At 34.9% G+C, this 16,634-nt stretch overlaps 1 protein-coding gene across 10 annotated transcripts in view; it reads right to left on the bottom strand.

Moving 5' to 3' along the window:
- DACH1 (dachshund family transcription factor 1) overlaps nucleotides 1-16,634 on the bottom strand; it is a 368,016-nt gene that overhangs the window by 216,437 nt on the left and 134,945 nt on the right. The gene's annotated exons all lie outside the window — the stretch shown is intronic.

Below are 16,634 nucleotides of genomic sequence, written 5' to 3'. Positions count from 1 at the left end.
CCCTTATTCTATTTAAAGTGAAAATCTCACTAAGTCACCTTACTTTAAATATACTACTTTATGTCAGAAAGGACTCAGAATTATTTGCAAGATGTTGTTAAACAACTGCCAACATAGCAGCTTACATCTGTCCAGTATGGAAAAATAAAGGGCTTCAGGTTTAAACACTCCCCATCGGTTAAATTCTTTCCCACACAACTTTCCATCTCCTGGACTCTGTAAGTAGCATACAAATCAGATACAGATTACAATGAAAATATTTATTACCCACTTAGATGCAAGTATGTATCTACTACATATAATGCATATCCAAAGGCTTGTATTCCTACATAAGGAATACAAGCATTTTCCTATTGCATTATCCTATAAATGCTTATTTGGGGGGTTGGGGACCTTTTGGAATGATTTCATAGGAAAAGGTGATATGCAGTTGTAACACTGCAGTATTAACCTATGCTTTTCCAAATATGTGCAGTTCTTAATTAATTTCAAAAAATTTATATTAATAAATAAATAAATAAATAAATGAAACTATGGAAGGTTTTGCTCCTTAAGTCCCTATATAGTAACAAAACTGTTATTAAGCATAATAGTATTTTTAGATATGTTGGAACTGCAGAAGGAGGCGGGTTATATTTTGTGTGCATATTCATTCCCCTGATGTTTGGAAATACCTTTATTTTTGCTGCTTCTACAACCTAACTTTAATAAACCAAAAACAATCAAAGTATAGGGCATTTTCTTAGAGTTTAATGACTCAAAGCATTAAGTCATTAACCTTAACTGATCATTAATTCCCAACTTAATGTCCTGAGCTGAGGTCATTATCAAAATTATAAGCTTGATAATTTCTTTGATTAGTTTGGGGATTGTTCATTTTCTTTAATAAAAACAAAATCATCACATATATGTTCACAGCTACAAGGAAAACATTTGTAGACAAAATAATATTGTCTTATTCCACCTCACAGAATCAAATTTAGTGTCTTCCATTTTCCTTTGAAATTTCCATTGTAATTTACAATAAAAATAAACATACCATGAATACACATAAAACTGATAAAAATTATAGACAAAAATGATCTGATTTAAATGGTGTGTTTCTAACATATTCATACACCAAAAAATGCCACTAAGTAAGACATCTTTGATATCTTCATTTAAATACCTATGGTGATACACTGTTCTCAAATCACTGCTTGATGTGAGTATGGAACTCTCTGACAAGGGAAGGAGGGGTCTTTACCACTGACAGAAAGAGGGGAAACACAACACTCATTTTTAAAAAGGATAAAAGGAAGACCTGGAGAACTACATGCCAGTTAGTCTCACTTCTGAGACCAGCAAGATCATGGAGCAGATCCTCCTGGAAACTATGCTAAGGCACATGGAAAATAAGGAGGTGATTGGTGACAGCCAACATGGCTTCACTAAGGGCAGGTCATGCCTGACAAATCCAGTGACCTTCTATGATGGGCATTAATAGGGGAAGAGCAACCAGCATCTTCTACCTGAGATTGCGCAAAGCATTTGACATTGCCTCCATGATATCCTCATCTCTAAATTGGAGAGACATGGATTTGATGGATGGACCACTCAGTTGGAACGGAATTGGCTGGAAGAGTCATAGAATCATAGAATGGCTTGGGTTGGAAGGGATCTTAAAAATCACCTAATTCCAAGCCCCCTGCCATGTACAGGGACACCTTCCACTAGACCAGGTTGCCCAAAGCCCCATCCAACCTGTCCTTCAGCATCTCCAGGGACGGAGCATCCACATTTTCTCCATACTCAAAGAGTTGTGGCAACAGCTCAATGTCCAGTTGGAGTAATGAGTGGTGTTCCTTAGGGGTCAGTATTGGAACTGGTGCTGTTAACATCTTTGTCAGTGACATGGACAATGGGATTGAGCACATCCTTAGCAAATTTGTTGATGACACCAAGCTGTGTGGCGAGGTCAACACGCTGGAGGGAAGGGATGCCATCCAGAGGGACCTGGACAGGCTTGAGAGTTAGGCTTGTGTGAGCCTTATGAAGTTCAACAAGTCCAAGTGCAAGGTCCTGATTCTGGTCCAGGGCAACACTACACACAAATACAGACAGGGCAGAGAATGGCTTGACACCAGCACTGAGGAGAAGGACACGATTGAAGGACATGAATATCCCGCTCTACTCTGCTCCTGTGAGACCTCCCCTAGGGTATTTCAATCAGCTCTGAAGCCTCCAGCACAAGAAGGACATGGATGTATTAGAATCAGTCCAGGGGAGGGCCACAAAGATGACCAAAGGGCTGGAGCACCTGTCCTGTGAAGACATTCACAAGAAAATGTTGGGGTTGTTCATCCTGGAGAAGACAAGACTCTGGGGAGACCTTATAGTCACCTTCCAGTACCTAAATGGAAGCCTACAGGAAAGCTGGAGAGGGACTAACGACAGGACAAGGAGTAATGGTTTAAAATTAAAAAAGAGAATATTTATGTAAATAGGAGGAAATTCTTGACTCAGAGGGTGGTGAGGTGCTGGAACAGGTTGCCAGAGAAGCTGTGAATTATCCATTCCTGGAGGTACTGAAGGACAGGTTGGATGGGGCTTTGAGCAACCTGGTCTAGTGGAAGGTGTCCACTAGACTTCTAGTGGAAGGCAGGGGGCTTAGAATTAGATGATCTTTAAGATCCCTCCCAACCCAAGCCATTCTATGATTCTATGACTCAAAAAAAAAAAAAAAAAAAAAAGCAGAGTGCTATGCACAATGTACCAATGACTTCCAAGTCTCTTTAAAAATGGCAATTTCACTCCTGCTAAGATTTTCTTTGATGAATTACTGCTTACTGTCAAACAGTCATAGTAAAGGCAGAATTATTTTGTAATTGCTGTAATTTTTGCAAATGTACACAAGAAGAGTAAAGCCACCCCTCTCTAAAGATGAAGAGAAAACACCCATGGACTGATTGAGCAGCCAAATGTCAGAAGCAAATTATAGGCAAGTCATACTGAAATACCAAAGGCAAAACTTTTCCTTGAGTCACCTTCTACATCAAGTTGGCTGTGACGCTCTACACAAAAGGGCCATTGCACTCAAAGGCATAAATGTGCCCAGGAACACAACTTTATCGCAAACTTAACTGAATAACTGATGTATTTGTATGAAGTTCTAAACTTCCAATTACACTCTAATTAAATTTTTTAAAATGTAATTTGTGAGAAGTAAATTTGTTTTATCCTCATACAATTATTATGTGACAAAGCAGCAACTCCAGTTTACTATAAAAAGACTTTCACCTGTTTACAAAGACCTTTTTTTTTTTTTCATTATGACAAGGTGGAAAAAACAATGTAAGAATTTTTTTCTTAAAGTCTGGAAGATCTGATTTAGAGTCACAGCAGATGATGTAGTATACAATTAAAATGAGTAAAGCTCTGATTGTTTAAACATAACACACCCTGATTATCCACACTAACTGATTAAATAACAATATTTGTCTTAATATGTTATTCGTTATATACATTTTCACTAACCAACTTCATAAACTGAAATATTACCATTTTACAAGATCTGTTTTCAAACTATAAGAAGTAAGAATTGCAAGAGTTTTATTTGAATTATTACCAAAATTGTGAAAAAATACATAAAAATTACCTTAAAATTAACTGATTATAGTTTGAAAACTTGCATGTTGTTTTGTAGTTCATTATCATTTTTATACTTATATGATAAACTCTTAAACAAAAACCTACAAGTATACCAAATGAGTTTAAGTATCATAAACACAATGATAAAAATAACTTAATGAGATATTTTGTTGACATTGTTTCTAAATTTGTGTAGAAAAAACTACTTATTTTTACATTAGAACAAATTAAATTTCATTCCAAGATAAGAAACCTGCTTCAAAGTATTCACATTCCAACTTCTTATCAAAATCAGATGGTTTGTCTTCAGCATGAAAAGAAAATATAATTTAGATACGTATGCACTTATTTTTTATGCAAAATGCCAGAGCAATGTAAGCCATTCTTCCAACTGCCTATTGATAATTCTTTTGCCCTCTCAAATTTAGTTTTAACATCTATGCTTTTATATAAACATAAAAGATGTTGTAAGTTTTTGGGTTTTTATCTGAATAATATCATCAGAACTATAACATTGGTTATTCTAAAGACATGCTTGACTTAAGGTAATGGTTATTATCCCAATGGATAAACTATTCAAAGTCAACTTATTTTAATTTTTTGAAGATGACTATAGTTTGGATTTTTTGGAGGTAAGGTAAACAGTCTGAACTGCCAAAACACAAGAAGTCAACATGTGAGTACCCAGGGTCGCACTACAGAGAAGACTAGGAATCTTTTGGGACTCTGCAAGAATACAGCAGGAGAAAGAGACGAGTATCTGGAGTATAGGTGGTCTTCCTTTTTACTGTTTCATTCTTTAAGGATTAAATTAGAGAGGGTAGAAACTATACAATTCCAACAAAGCCCCAAGGAAGGCACAATGATTAACTGTTTCAAAGAGCTGAGAAGTCCAAGGGAAAGACCTTACCAGTTCCTTGATTTTCATTAAAAAAGGAAATGTAATATAAACATTGCCACTCTTTTTGCTTTTATAAATATAAATACGTATGTACTTTTTCCTCTCTAAAACTCAAGTTTTCATGCATGAGATTCCTTGCTACAGGACTGAATGCCACTACCTTAGTACTCAGTTTTGAAGTGAAAAACCTAAACACATTTAACTCTCTCAAAATTTGTGTGCCTTATACAGGCTCATGTAAGCTTTGTATCAACATTTTCACTCTTCTTCAGGGCTTAAAAGATATTACCACAGACAACTGTGCTTTATGTTTGTAGATGATCACCACAATTTACATTTGCAATATATGATTATGTGACAGGGGACCTAAAGGTGAAGACTGATGAATCTTGAAATCTCAAAAAGGGAAAGAATAGTTTTCTTAATTAGCATCAGCTTATTAGATATTCAGAACTCTTTCCAGAAACCCTGAAATTAAATCCATCCATTTTTGTGAGATTTGTAATTCCTCCCTTTAATTCTCAAAAGTATTTCAAACAATGCTATGGCTCTAGTATTTTCTTCTTTGAAGGAAAGGCATATATGTCTTCTGCACAATAACTGGCATGACAGGTATAAAACATGAGAAGCAACTGAGAGAACATTTTCCTAAAATACAGCAAGTTCTCCAGAGGGAGAATAGTTCTTTTTTGGTCTTCTGCTCGATATATACCAGTCCTATATCTTTCCTGTGTTACTGAATCTAGACAACTGAGAGTTAAATTAAAGAATAAAAATAGAAGGATCAGTGGTTAATGTCAGATAAAATGTTGTGTTTTGATCATAAAGTTTTATATACCTTCAGTTGTATTATCAAACTGTGAGTTTGCTCCTAGAAATTATTTTGATACTGTGAAACAATTAAAAACAGATGTAATCAGATAAAGATCTGATCCACCACAATCATGTGGAAAGAGGTGAAGGGAAAATAGAAATGGGTCTAACTGCAGTCTAAAAGTAAGCAGACTTTTCATTCTGCACTTTTTGCTATCTGCCAGAAGATAGCCATGGCTTCAAAACTTAAGGCTCTTACTTTTTAAAGCCTCCCATAGACCTCCCACTGACTTCTATTAGAACTCTAAGCAGAAAGGAAGGTACTGGCTCAAAAATAGCTTAAATTCTTCATGAGTAGTATATATGTCTCAGAGCATGTTACTAGCATTTTATAGATGGCATTGTATGGCCAAACATACACCATAAAAGAGTGTGCAACAGACCTAAGACAGTACTATGATTAGATCTTTATATTTTCGGTGTCCTGACTTTGAGGAATAATTGTGTAAAATTATCTCCAGATGAACAAAATTTCATTCTTTAAAATTATTTTTGTTGAATGCATGAAGTTTCCCTAAAAAGAACAGCAACCCTAAGCAGCTCAAAGTAGGCAAACTGCTACTTTCTAGCCAAAATTGATGAAGTTCAGAGACAGTTTTCTACAGTTAGGGGCACAGCTTTATTTTCAACCTTGTCTGTGCACAAAAAATATTGTCCTCAATTGAAACCAAGCAAACATGATGCAGTGAAGCTCCCACTGGCCAGGCAGTTTTATAATCAGTAATGTTGGAGTGGGGGCAGAGGGAAAGCTACACTCAGGAGGTGCTAGGCAGCAACTATGTAACAAGCATTTGGTTTATTTATTTAATGTATTTTTTATGTTCTTAGAACTGCTTAGAACAGCTTTGAATATCAATATCAATTTTAGCTACATCAGCATTTATGCATCTCATTTAGGAACATATTGAAAATCTAGGCTTCATTTCTCAGTTGCTCTACCTCCCTTCAGTGCTTCAAAGCCAGCAGACTGACACAGAATTTTTAACCTCAAAGGAGTTGGTTCAAAGAAATTTAGGTGAACATCCACTGGAAGTGGTTATTATGTGCTTGCAATATAACAACCACTGCAATAGGACTGAGGATGTCATACCCTGAGGCTACTGGCTGACTCAATGCAAAGACAGGGATAACCTTTGACAACCTGTAACCAAAGACAGCAGACACTTCCTCCATGGTATACAAGGTACTTCTGTTTTTGTGATAGCTTCCATGCTGCTCTCAGGGTCATACATGTGGCCTTCACAGTAGTAAGACATGAGCCAAGGGTGTGTCAGTTATGAAAAATAAGGTCCAAAAAGAACAACTAAACCTTTTGTGCAATTTAATTCCTTTGGATGGAATACATTTTCTTGCCAAGGTAACCTTCATAAATATTTCTAATGCACTGAAATATCATTTTAAAGGCAAAAAAAAAAAAAAAAATGACACTATACAATGATCCAAACCTTATACTTTACTATTTTAAATGTTTTTGCCGTGTAATCCCACCCAAGAACAAAGCAAAAGAATGAAAGTTTGTGATTGGCCATACATCTATTGAGCCTGTTACTAAAACAAACATTAGAAATCACACTATGTCCTTTTTATGTGTAGCAGTCATATAAAACAATAAAACTCTCAGTGCAATTACTTTAAATTTATTTTTCTTCTCACAGTTAAACAGAAAATGTTCTCACACAATAATTAGTGTTGAACTCATGATATATTAGAAAGATTTATTGAGACAGCAAACAATGCTGATAAAAACAAATACAGAGATCTGTTTATACTGACAAAGGAGCATACGAATGATCTTCAAAAGAATTAGATTGTGCTACAAGACTGAGTACTGCAGAAAGCATCCCAACAGAATGTTACTACATTTCAACAACAGAATACCCTACTGCTATTTTTAAACCAAAATTACCAAAAATGGGTATTTGATCAGAAATAAGGTGCCAGTTAATGAGACAAATTACACAAAATATATTGAACTCTGCATACCATTCCAAAGCCATGTATTGCAGTAATACATGAGCATTGGTTAGTACTAGAGAAGTACGCTTAATGGTAGTTAGAGAAGAACTTGTTGAATTATTTCTTTTCCTAGCAGACAAGTCATGCACATATCATGCCACTTTCATCTTCCTCAACACTGCAGCTAAAATTACTCTGCATTTTGGCAACACTGGGAATATTCTTGATACAAGAGTCCAAGACGCAAAGTACAAGAATGCAAGAATATATATTCCAGCACCACCTGTCAGCTCTCACTTGATGCTAGAAGTCACGCTACAAACACAATGAAAGAATCTAAGAAAAAGAACTTGTTTGACTGACCATGATCCTTGCATATATGAATGACCCAAAGGGAAAGAAAGGAAATAAAACCGCTTAGGAATCTGAGTGTTAAAGTATAAGATTTGAATACAGCTATAATTGTACATAAGTTTAAAATATTACTGTAGTATCACTGTTTTCTTAATGAAATTGAGATCTGTAAGTCATCTATTGAAAAGAGAAAAACAGATAAAAAATTAGACTAATTCTGTTGGGTGGCAGAATTATGATGTCAGAAGTAAATTAATACAAAAAAATCACTGTTTTATCTAATTAGTTGAAATACTAGATCTGCCTGAAAGTTCTTAAAACGTTTCAGTATGTTAGCTCTTCTGATTATGTCGTAACTGTGAAATGTAAACTCATGATGAGGACAGCTATACAATCTAGAGTATGAAATAAGCCTGAATGAACAATGAACTACAGTTATGAAATGAAAATCATTCACAAATTCAAAATATATTGATATATTTTTACTTAATATGAACATTGCATCAGAAAAATTAGTCAGATTACCCAAAAACAGCATGGAAATCACAGCACTACAGATCCTAATTTAGGGATATTGGCAGTAGCAACAAGAAAAAAAAATGCAAAATTGGACTTATTTCCTCTATTCATACTGCTAACTTTTCAGAAAGATTCATGCAACTACAAAGAAAAAGAAAGAAGTGTAGAAACAGCAGCATTCTAGAGTACATGCTCTTTCTGTCAAGTTATAACAGATGATTTTCTCATTTCACTTGACCTTACAGCATAAACCACAGCCATAATTTAAATATGCAAGCTAAATGATTTTTTCTAACAGTGTTATTCACCCACATGAAACACCAAACCATAACAGATGCGAAGCTAATTTTTCCTCAACCATTTTCATCTGCCATTAGCATTTTAATTCTAAAAACATCCCCTCAAAACAACTACTATGTGTATACTACAAGAATGTCAAGCATGGTGCTAATAGGCCAGAAAGTTTGATCCATATTGGTGTTATCTAAAAGATAAGCTTTTGTGTTATTTTTCTTAAAAATAAAATTATAAAAAAAAAGGGGGGGGGGAGTTCTACTTCAAGTTGCTGAGATGATTCCTTATATGAAGCAAGTGTAACTGATGTGGTTACGTCTGTTAGAGTCTGCAGATGGCCTGAAACAATGATTTAAATGTATGAACTTTAGTTGGAATGAACAGCCCTGCTTCAAGGCTTGTTTTCTAACCGTCTGCATTCATCTCTGCATATAACTTGCACATGTAATTACAAATTTGTGAACATAAATCAGATAATTGCATGTACAAATAACCAATTAGAATCAAAGCAGAACTGGGCCATACAACAGCACGCTTCTCTTTTGAACACATATATAGCCATACATAAAGTGAGTGAATATTTTCATTTAAGAAATTTCTGTTGTTTAGAATATCTGATTTGTTTTCCAGCAGGAAATAGCAGGTGGCACCTGCCATTTTGAGTCCCCAGACATGAGTACAGACTGGGAGAACTCCTAATTGAAACTGGGTGAAGAACTAATTTGAGAGCAGCCCTGCAGAGAAGAACTTGGGGGTTCTGGTAGAAGAAAGGCTTGACATGAGCTAGCAGTGTGGGCTTGCAGCCCAGAACGCCGACTGCTTCCTGGGCTGCATCAAAAGAGCACTGGCCAGCAGGTTGAGGGACATGATTGTCCCCCTCTGCTCTGTCCTTGTGAGACCCCACTTGGAGTACTGCATCCAGGTCTGGGGCCCCCAGCACAAGAAAGATGTGGGCCTGTTACAGAGGGTCCGGAGGAGAGCCATGAAGATGATCAAGGGGGTGGAGCACTTCATAGGATTGAAGAAAGGCTGAGAGCACTGGGCATGTTCAGCCTGGAGAAGGCTCAGGGTGACCTTACTGCAGCTTTTCAATAGAGGGGGCTTATAATAAAGACAAAGAACAACTTTTTGCTTTGGCTGACAATGGCAGGACAAGACAGAATGGCTTCAAACTAAATGAGGGGAGATTTAGATGAGGTATTCTGAAGAAATTCTTTACTATGAGAGTGGTGAGGCCCTGGAACAGGTTACCCAGAGAAGGTATGGATGCCCCATCCCTGGAGGTGTTCAAAGCCAGTTTGGACAAGGCCCTGAATAACCCAGTGGGTGGTGTCCCTGCCCCTGTCAGGAGGGTTGGAACTAGGTGAGCTTTAAGGTCCCTTACACCCAAGCCATTCTATGATTCTATGGTAAGACCACCTATCTATGATTCTATGATAAGACCATGGCTCGAGGCGTCACAGAGCTGGTGCTCATTATGTATTAAAAATAGATAAACATTTCAATATTGATATAAGCTCAAATAAGAAAGAATAAAATGTAATTATTTTGTGAAAATATTTTGGTTCTAGTGTCAATCTGTTAACTAATATGCTATTCTAATGGAGTTCTATCATATAAGTGTATCCAGTGTAATATCTGAATGCATTCATCACTTAGTTGGCCACAATTCTTCACATGAAATGCCGAAACTAGTGAGCTGACACCTTTTTAATGAAGCTGCCTATATCTTAAGCCCTTTGCCCTTAAAATAAATAAATAAATAAATAAAATAACATAACTATACTTGCAAAAATTTTATCCTGGCTTCTGCCAGAGACTGTGGTTAATGTTCACTGACCTTTATTCACTTTATTTTTAATTCTGAAAATCCACACTCGTTAACTGTACACTTCCAAGGAACTGCTGGAATCACCTAAACAAAAGCTTAAAAGTGGCTTTCATTGTAAATTTGAGTCACAGTAGTGATATGAAGTACTGAAAAGACTCTCCATTAGTCTGTACAGCTGTAAGTGCACAGCTGATATATATGAAAGATAGATGGTAACACATAACACCCTCTACAAATAATAATAAATAAATAAATAAATAAATAGAAGTTTAAATAAGACATTTTGTACTTATGAATAAATACAAATTTACTAGATGAGTACTAAGCATTAAAATGACAGGCTTCTTTGAACAGACGAAGGGTCAGAATGAGATATTTATGTTGGGTAGCACTGTACAACTGGTGAAATGATCATACTCTTTGAGTACTCGTCTGTCTGATGTCAGTAAGTCCTAAGCTTACAAAACCTAACACAACCTATTGACTTAAACTTCATGTCAACCAAGAGATGTATGAGGGCTGGTTATCCTTACTGGTACCTTCTAAGTAGCAAACCCTCATGGGTTCCCTAGTTTAATTCCATATATAATATATATATTAATAAACCATATGAAGGGTACCACAATTTTCCCTAGTGAGCAGCAGTACTATAGCAATTTGGTAAATACACAATACCAATCCAAGACTTTCAAATTCTAAAAAAATTCTAAAATTCTAAAGAAATTAATCAGTCATTTCTATTAAGCATTACAAGTACCACGTTTTTGATAACGGAGGTGACAAATGTATCCACTACTGGTAAGGTTGATGATTGTTGTTATTATTATTTCTTTGTAGTTCTGATAACTCCATCTTTGTGAACTTTCATGCTTTACAGCCCTAAAGGTGATGATAATAATAAAGAAAGAACAAGTTTCTTGACCAAATAACATGTTTTCTGTGTTGTAGATAAGTAGTTCTGGCAGAACTGAACAGTTTTTTTGTGGTAATGGATCAAGTTCTCAGAAAAAAAAAAAAGAAAGATTGGAAGACAGAATAGGAATCAAATTAGACATTATCCGGTTCAGAAACACTCCTGGTTATTTGCCTGGTTGAAGGCCAGAGTGATGTCTCTAGGACTTTAGACCTTTCTGATGAAAAAGCACACCCAAATTTGAACTGGGCAGTGTCTTTATGCAGTTTTTCAAAATGTTTAAAATATTTGAGGAAAAGGGTACTGTAATAAATCACAGAATCACAGAATCACAGAATTTCTAGGTTGGAAGAGACCTCAAGATCATCGAGTCCAACCTCTGACCTAACACTAACAGTCCCCACATAAAACAGCAAATTAGAAGAAGTGTGTCATAATCAATTAAGCTTTCATTAAATTTTCTTGACTTGGTATCAGATATATTCTAATAGAACTGAATAAAGTGGAAAATGCAATGTTTCTAATGCTGCTTTTTTATTACACTGTGGTTTAAAACAGATTAAAATTTTATAATTTTTAAGCAGCATTTTCCAAGTATATGCAAAAGGACTGGTACAGTAAAGTACCTGTCTGTTCCAATTTACCCATTTATTCAATGATTAAAAAAAAGAAAAAAAAAAAAAAAAAGAGAGAGAGAGAGAGAGATTGAAGACATGCCTTAGACTCCTGGGCCTGATTTAATCCTCACAAAAGCTTTCTCTCTCACATAGTCTGCTCTTTAGGCAGACTCTCCACAGGAAGGAGGGACTCTTCACAGCGAATGCTGTGCTATCACACATGGGAGTCTCTAGGCTGATATTCTCAAGGCTATAAGTGTTGTGGGCCTGTGGCCTCACCTTAAAGCAGAGAAGAAGACAATCCAAGACTTTGTCATTGTAACCACCTAAGTGAGGTAGAGAAAAGCATAGTATGTAGATGGGTCAGCTCTACCTTCAGTGACTCTCTGGCCAAATAATAAATGGCAAAAGACAGATCTCCAGTCTCAGCACCATGACATAGCTGAGATCTATAAGGTTGGTCACTATATAGTCTACATTCCAAAAAAAAACAAAAACAAAACATATATATATGTGTGTGTATTTGTCTATTATGAACATGCAAATACTACAGTCCCTGCAGGTGATTAGTGGGGCACAGCAACTTCAACACAGTCATTTAAGAAATAATAAAATGAGCACCATAGATGACTAGGAAATAAAAAAAAAAAAAGTCATTTGCTAATGCATTTCCAACCTAGACTCATGGAATCCTAAGTGTAGTTAAGGGTAAACAGGTTAATACAGTTTACTTAGTATTCATTTGCACCCTCTATAGTGTCATAATTCTCACATTTGTCAAACCAAGTAATTTTCATTATTCTTATTTATTTTTATTTTTTACATTACTGTTAAGACTCAAATGTCAACTCTGTTGATAGCAATGGTGTAATGAGATGACTTCTTCAAATGACCACCAACCTCTCTTGTAAACCTCTTCGGGTAGACAGACCCTAAGAGCATAAGTCCTGCACCAACATCTTGGAAGGTTAAATGACATATACTAAGTCAACAACATTATCTGTTTGTTCCCCAAAGATCTTAAATTAAAATACACATTCAACCTGTACCAATTCAGCATATGTGAAATTTCCTTTTCTTAATGAGATCACATTTCAAGATGCAGGCAACTCTGGAAGAATATACACTCACCCCTGTAAGCTAGTTTTCATAACTAATGCTGTCTTGAATGCCATTATTTCTCTGACTTGTATAATAATCAGATCTACAAATAGTTTCACTTACCTAAAAAGTGGCAAAAAAAAATAAAAAATAAAAAAAGTACATGAAGTACATAAAGGTCCTTACAAATAAAAACATATTTTTGTCATGTCATGTGCATGTCATAGCCTTCAGAGTTCAGTCAAAAGTTTGCACAACATTTTACTTTACAAACTTTTTCATATTGATAGCAAATTTAATTCTATATTCAAGCCATTACAAGTGTTACCTCTCTGAATAAAGTACTCCGCTGCAGAATTAGTTTTCTTAAAGTGTTCACATGTAAAACATGCTAATGCTGTAAAGAATCATTTATCTTTTCTCTCTTTGTTCTTATGTATATAATCAATGTGTTGATCTTAAGGTTTAAACGCTTTCATAATGGTACCTTACAAGTGGCTTACAACGTTGCCATAAATGTTAAACACATATGCTGACAGTGAAGATCACACTTTTTCATGAAAATATGTCTTTATTTTATAAACACAATAAAAATAAAATGCTTCTATGGACAGGTTATATTTTAAAGAAAAATCAAACATACTTATTTCAACAGGCTCACCGTGAGTTAATTAAACTGAATATTATGTAAACAAAAGTCAGTATTATAACAGTCAGTATGAAGTTTTAATTTTCTATTGACCTAGTAACAAATTTAAATGCTAACAGTTTGGGTGATCAAATTAAATGAATACAAACATTTTGTTTAATGACATCAGCAGTAAATGCAGAACATCTGTGTTTTACTTTAAAACCGATCAGAAAATATTCTTTTGTTTACATTACAGATAATCAGGAGGTTTGTGTTTCTGTGTTCAATTTAAGAGGAAAAAAGATCATACTACCTTCAGGGCCCAAGGAAGCAATATGTTACAAATGCAGGATTTCTCCTGCTTTTTTTTTTTGCTTTTTTTATTTTTCCTTTTCTTTTCTTTTTTTTTTTCCCTTTTTTTTTTTTTTTTTCTGTTTTGTAACCATGGTAAAACAATAGAAGTGAACTTTCCCTGAACCTTTCTCCTTTAATGGCTGGGGTCCATGTTGACCCAGCAATGTAAGCTGGAACCTGATACTATCAAACTGACTGCTGCTAAAGCAATCAGATTCAGCAGAAACTATACACAGTGCATTATAGTACTAATTTCAGCATCCCACAAAGCCAGTGCAAAGGCAAACTATTAAAGTATTATATTCTATTGTTTAAATGTGAGATTAATTCAATAGCTTAAATGCACCCAAAAACATTGAACTAAATGGCAGACTGTACAATCATGTTGTTATTCTTTTATAATTATAATACTGTACTAAAGTAAATTTGCAGATAAGGCCCTACCTTCCTCTGTCCCTTAAAAAAAAAAAAAAAAAAAAAAAAAGGATGAATTATTAGTAAACAGAAAACAGATTCCACATTTTTAAAAGGCAGAATAACAGGAGAAACTTTTTTTTTTTTTTTCCTATAGAGGACTACAGGTAACTAATGTATGAGGACATAATTGATTAATTTCACTAATTAAGATATTTGTTATTCCTGCAATCCTAGCATGATAAATAATGTATTCAATGTGGCGCCATTTCCCATCAGTTCTGTGATGATGTTTCAAATCTGTTGTTTTTTGGAGGCTGAATAGCTCATTTCTATACTTAACCATCCAGGCAAAGAGCAAGTAAAATACATTTTAAAGTTATGAAGAAGATAATCTTTAAATATCATGTTTTATTACAACAGATTCTAGTAATTTCACAAAATATTTGATTAATGGGGTTAAAAAAAAAAAAAAAAAAAAAAACAAGGAAGAACATTAATCTAAGTGAGCCCAAATTTTCCAGAATTAAGGTAAGTATTCAGTCAAAACTGGTCATTCATGATTTTTCTCTGGAGAGACATCCTCCAAGATCTTCTCATTTCTTTCTCTTTTAAGTTATCTATTTTAAGATGACAGAAATCACTTTCTCGAAGTGTCTGTAGCTATAATATATATACAGAAACCCTAGTCCCATGTTAAGCAGCTACAGGGGGGTTAGTTTGTTTGTTTTTGGTTTTTGTTTGTTTGTGTTTTGTTTTGTTTTTCCTTTCACACACTATTGTAGAAAGAGAAGCAGTTCCTAATAGTCTAAAATACAAACTATTTATCCAGAATGTGAAATGTGCAGAAAGACTTCTTTGATCCCAGTAGAGGTGTACAACTCTGAAAAAGAATGCTAGTCATCATCCTGTAGGCAGGTCAGGATAATTGTCTCTAACTGTTTTATTTAGACTGTGAAAGGGGACTCAGACTAAACTGCAAAGAAAGGAAAAGAATAAATGTTATGCTAATAAATTAGTAAGGCTATTCAACTGGGAATGAATATACTGACTGTGATCTACAGAATTTTTCTTAGTTTATGTGAAAACTGTATTAAGTACAGATTAGTACTCAATTTTTCTCCTTATAGATGAATGTCCTTATCATCATGACACAGATTTGTGCATTTATCTCCTTATCCAATATATCTTTCATTCCTGACCATGTACATGAATAACTTCAACAAGGATGAAAAGTGTCCTTCTCCAGAATAAGTACTTGTGATATGACTCTTCTTGCTGACCAACTTTTGCATTTTCTCAGACAACCTTACTGGTGGTCCACATAAGTGGACCATTAAGCTGTTGCAATGGGAGTGCAGAAGTATGAGAGACCTTTCTTTTTCTGTATGTTCTTAAGAAAGCAGTGACCACTTTGACTATGGACACTCAATATACATGCTCTGATCATGTACCTTCCCAATAATTAGGCACAGATTCCCAATAATTAGGCACAGATTGTAATCTTTGGATTACAATCAAGTTTACTGTGTGATCATTCTGAGCACAAGTAAAATGCAGATTATAGCCAGAAATCAAGTTATACTCACTTAAACTTGCTTGAGAACTAGAACCTGTTAAAGCTTATTGGGGCTTACAACAGCATTAGCAATCACATCACTGAAAATACTTAAGCCAAATTATCCTAAAATTGTGCTCCTCTTTCATGAATTTTCCTCTAATAGCATCACAACTTACAGAGGCAATGCTGTATTGTACAAGGTACAACATAAGCTACAAAATGAATCCCAAATTTAGCAGTTTATTATTGCAGTACAAATGTTAAATAATAATATCCTTAGCATACACATATACCAGTAATATCTCATTGCAGTGTCCTGTTTGGAAGTTTCAGATAGTTGTCCTTTAGAAGAATCTCTTGTCTAGTGTATTTGGAAAACACCTAGCACAAAATGGTGCTAACATATATATGAATTATTATGCTATTAAAAAATTGGAAAGTTTTAAAGTGGAAACAAGGACAGTTTATGGAAGAATAAATTAGATGCTTTGCAAAATTTACACAGTGACTACTAAATCATAGGATCCTTGCTTCATTGCAGTTTCCCAGCCTTTGTCTACAACTCTCTTTCTTCTAAGCATGTTTTAGCATTTTTTAAAGATGTTCTTTTTTCCAACTTTCTTCAGAAATTTCTGGTTGGCTTGACTAATTTTAGCACTACAGTTCGAGCGCCAGCTAGAAGTTG

This window comes from Anas platyrhynchos, chromosome 1 (assembly GCF_047663525.1).
Source record: "Anas platyrhynchos isolate ZD024472 breed Pekin duck chromosome 1, IASCAAS_PekinDuck_T2T, whole genome shotgun sequence".
NCBI classification, from domain to species: Eukaryota; Metazoa; Chordata; class Aves; order Anseriformes; family Anatidae; genus Anas; species Anas platyrhynchos.
This window is presented reverse-complemented; position numbering and strand designations above follow the sequence as displayed.